The following is a 5,000-nucleotide window of genomic DNA, read 5'->3' on the forward strand; positions in this document are numbered from 1 at the left end:
CTCTTCCCCACTCCTGCATTATCTCCTTCTTCCCTATTCTCGTTTCCTCTCCCTCTTCCCTTCCACCCCTTCCCGTTTCTCTGTCCCTCCTCCCTCCTCCTTCCTTCTTTTCCTCCTCTTCCCTCTCCTCCCTCATTTCTTCTACTTCCCTCCCTTGCCTTCCCTCCTCCCCCTCCTCCCTCTCTCTTTCCCTCCCCTTCCCTCCCTTCCCTTCTCCTCTTTCTCCCTCTCTCTTTTCCTCCCCTTCCGCTCCCTCCTCCCTAACTCTTTTCCTCTCCTTCCCTCCCTCTCCTTTCCTTCTCCCCCTCCTCCCTCCTTCTTTCCTCCCCTTCCCTCCCTCTCCTTTCCTTCTCCCCCTCCTCCCTCCTTCTTTTCCTCCCCTTCCCTCCTCGCTCCTTTCTCCCTCTTTTCCTCCCCTTCCCTCCCTTGCCTTTCTTTCTCCCCTCCCCCCCCCCTCTTCCCTCAATCTTTTCATCCCCTCCCCTCCCCTCCCTATTTTCTTCCCCAACAAAAAAATATCTCCACGTACGACAGATCAGGCTTCACAATCCTTTCCAGATATCAAAGCCGAAGGTAAAAGACAAAGGAAAAAAAATACATCTTAACCCCTTCCCTCCCCTCCCCCCCTTATCGTTCTCTAACAGACGTTTCACAACACACACACACACATGCAAACACACATACTCACATACATACACACAGACAGACAAACAAACAAACAAACACATATCAAGGGTGTAGATCTGTATGTTACCAAGTATGATAGACTTTAGACACGTGGCATGCGTTAATCATTTCTGAAGAAAAAAAATCAATTGGTTAGTTGATCTGATTACAAACGAAAAAAATCAAATGCATATGTTCCTATATAAACAAGAATAATATTAAAAAGCCAAAGGTATGTCACATTCGTATAGCAAATCAGATCACAGCCATGAAACTGACTCAGGACCCATTCTCGCATAACTACTGATACACATACACAAAACACTTTCCCGCACATATACACATCGATCACATAACTACATCAACACACCTTCAATTTCAGTGTGTGGACATTCGTCAAAATCCATTTCCTTGTAATCCTACTGAGAGAGTCGGCAGAACAGAAAGAGAGAATGACAAAAACAGAAAGAGAGAATGGCAAAGGGTTTATCATGAATAATAGGAGCTGTTATGATCAGTAGCTAGAGAGATGTTTACATATAATTATGGTGTTTGTTTTCTTGTGCTTTGGGAATAAGAAGGAGTTTATGTTACAAAGGTTCTTTCAGAATTTCAGGAAAACATTGGGAGAAAAATCTGGAAGACAAATAGCTGAAGAGTAAATATGTGACATTTCTGAATATGTAATTTTGCTTTAAGGTATAGTCCCCCCCACCCCACCCTACCCTCAGCAGTCTCACATGGTAGTCAGGATATGTAAAAGGAAACTAAAGCATAGGGTTTGGAAAATACTCAAAGTCAAGGAGAAAAAGTGAAGTACCCAAGTACAGAAAAAGAGAAAAAATGTAACAGCAAGTGATGTTGTCTCAGAATATGCATATTTGTGGATGTCTGTCTATGTAAGTGTGTCTATATGTGTACATTTCTTTGTTACCATGTGTGAGTGTCTGTATGTCTATCAACACACCTATTCACATACTTCCTCATACAAATATACGCATACATATCAATTAATAAACCAAGACCCAAGAAAAGATACATTCTATCAAAAGCCGAAATCTTAAAAGAAAAAACAACAACAAAAGGAATTCCAAATACAGCTTAGTATGCGCTGATGACAAGGGAGAGGCAGAATGATTAAACTTGCACGCAGGGCAAAAAGAGGGTTAAATGCTCGCACAGAATCCCACGAAAGATAGATAAATGGGATGGGAGAAATTCCGAGAAAAAGAGACGACGGGAGGGTTAAGAAAATGGATGATAAGTGAGGACGAGCTAAAGGAGATGAAAGGAAATTCGGAAATGTGTATGAATGGGACATACAAAAAGCTGAGGGGGTTGTGAAAGCTTTCTTTTCTTTTCTTTTCTTTTCTTTTCTTAACGTTTTTTTTTCGTTCTTTAGTTCTTCTTATTACTTTTCTTCTTCATAATCTCATCCATTTCTTTTCCCTTTTCTTCTTCTCCTTCATTTTTTCTTCTCTTTCTTCATATTTCTTCCTATAGCATGAGAGACAGTGAGCGAGTGAGTGAGAGAGAGAGAGAGAGAGAGAGAGAGAGAGAGAGAGAGAGAGAGAGAGAGAGAGAGAGAGAGAGAGAGAGAGAGAGAGAGAGAGAGAGAGAGAGAGAGAGAGAGAGAGATCAATAGACAGACAGACAGAGACAGAAACAGAGACAAAGAACACCTGACAAAAAGAGAAAATCCACCAAATGAAAAGGCGCAGCCAAAGCCGCCCACTTCCTCCACATGGATTTCGCGGCTGCACGTTCGTCCTCCGCGCCGCGACGTTCAGCCTCGCCGCCTCCCTCGCATACCGTCTGCGAACGCCGTCCAAAGACTCGCGAATGACTTTATTATTCATTTGAATGAAAATGTCTCCGCAAATCACCAAAGCAAGAATTTCAATAAAAGTGCCTGCCTTGGGCCGCGAGTGGGGCGTGTGGGAACGTGGCTGCACAGGGAGTGGGAAGGGAGAGGGAATGAGGGCGGCAGGGATGCATTTGACCTCTTTTCTTTTCGCATATCTTGACGTACGCTTAGATTTTTTTCTTGATCTCTCTCGCCACAACTTTTATTTTCCTCTCGGCTTCGGCCTTTGTTCCCTATTCCACTTATCCTCGCCCCCTTCCTATCGTCCTCCCTCCCTCTGTCCTTACCCCATCCTTCCCCTCCCTCCTTATCCCTTCCTCCTCCTCCTTCCCTACCCTCTCCCCCCCTCCCTCCTTCCCCCACCACCTCGCCCTCCCTCCTCGCGGTGGGAGCCTGGATCGTGCCGGGATTTAATTGCTATTTTAAACGAGTTTTCTCCTCCCGCGGCGCGCATTCCTCCCGGCGCGGGGCCGGAGCCTCGCCTTTCGCCCCCTCGGCCACCCGCTCGCGGCGGCCTTCGCTGCAGGAGAGGCCGCGCGCCGTGGGCCTGAGGGGCTCGCGCGGCTCACGGACTTGCTCTCGCTCTTGCTTGGCTCTGCTCGTGGCTCTTCTGGTGTTTCGAATGAAACATATATATATATATATATATATATATATATATATATATATATATATATATATATATATATATATATATATATATATATATGATATAATATATATATAATATATAATATATATGTATATATACATATATATATTTTATATATATATATATATATATATATATATATATATATATATATATATATATATGTGTGTGTGTGTGTGTGTGTGTGTGTGTGTGTGTGTGTGTGTGTGTGTGTGTGTGTGTGTGTGTGTGTGTGTGTGTGTGTGTGTGTGAGTACGTGCGTGTTTATATGTGTATGTACAAGAATGTATATCCCTATATACATTAACACACACACACACACATACACACACACACACACACACACACACACATACACACACACACACACACACACACACACACACACACACACACACACACACACACACACACACACACACACACACACACACACACACACACATATATATATATATATATATATATATATATATATATATATATATATATATATATATATATATATATATATATATTAATCATATTATATTTGTATAGATAGATAGATAGATAGATATACACATACACATAAAAATGACAGGAAATAAACCGAAGGAAAGGTCTGGCTTTACCTGCGTCTTCCCCTTACGGAGAGGGCGAGCAATGCCTCAACGGCGAGGGCGCGCCTTCATCCCCAACGAAGCGCCCTCCGCATCGCCCGCAGCCGGACGTCGTGCTTTTGCTCGCAGTGGCGGCGAATATATGCTTGCGTCATCAAGGGTTGTGCAGACCTGTCGTGTTGTGTTACCAAGTGGGATAAACTTGAATGTAGACAGGTGACTTCTTCGTCAATCCTTTCTGAAGAAAATGTTAATTGATGGATTAGTTGATTTGATTATATATGGGAAAAATCAAATGCATATGTTTCGATATAAACAAGATTATGATTAAACGCCCATAGGTATGGCATATGAGTTTAGCGAAGCAGAGTCACACCCGCAGAACCGACTCAGGACCCATTCTCGCAGGCTTGCGAAACCGACCCACACACGGCCATGCGTCCGCGGGACCAGCTCATTTCCTTACAGAACTGATTCCCCCACTCCCACAGAAGGCTCACAGGCTCTCAGAACCGACTGACCCTACTCCCACCCAACTCCAGACCTACTCTCGCCCATTTATATAAACGTTTCATGCGCTTCCACAGAACCGATTCACGCCCACCCACCGAACTGCCCCCCTACATGGCTACGTCGCCTCCACGTTCATGATGCCACATATTGTTACCTACATACACAGAACCGGTCCACACACGCCTACAAAACTGTATCGCCACTAATAGCACATTAATTCACACAGAGAACGACTCACACAATATCACTTCCAAACACACAGAACCCGACCCCCACGGCCAGAAAACCTTCCCACGCACACGCACGCAGAACCGCCACACCATTAATGCCACACAGAGGAACAACACTCTCAGAACACGACTCACACACGCCCACAAAAGCGTCACGCCCATAATGTAGCCTGGGGCGTGGGCGAGGTATTGGGAGCTCATCACAGGACACACAAGAGACAGGGTAAAAGTCTGATCCAATCATGGCATTGACATGACCGCACTGCCAACAGGTTACTGAGGCAACCGCTGGCGTCCCGGATGTGAGAATCAACAGTCATGGTATCGATGACATGGTGCCCATGCATATTATATGTGTATATATTATGTACGTGTGTGAGCGAATGTGTGTGTATGTGTGTGGATGATAAGGGCATTCTCCGAAGCTTCAAAACTGTTCCTTTTATTACATTTCCTTTACAGTTTTGACG

At 44.4% G+C, this 5,000-nt stretch overlaps 1 protein-coding gene across 3 annotated transcripts in view; it reads left to right on the top strand.

Annotated features, from left to right (window-relative positions):
- The window catches only part of LOC138867913 (uncharacterized), a 737,042-nt gene that overhangs the window by 628,298 nt on the left and 103,744 nt on the right, over positions 1-5,000 (top strand). The window lies entirely within an intron of this gene.

This window comes from Penaeus vannamei, chromosome 33 (genome assembly GCF_042767895.1).
Source record: "Penaeus vannamei isolate JL-2024 chromosome 33, ASM4276789v1, whole genome shotgun sequence".
Lineage (NCBI taxonomy): Eukaryota > Metazoa > Arthropoda > Malacostraca > Decapoda > Penaeidae > Penaeus > Penaeus vannamei.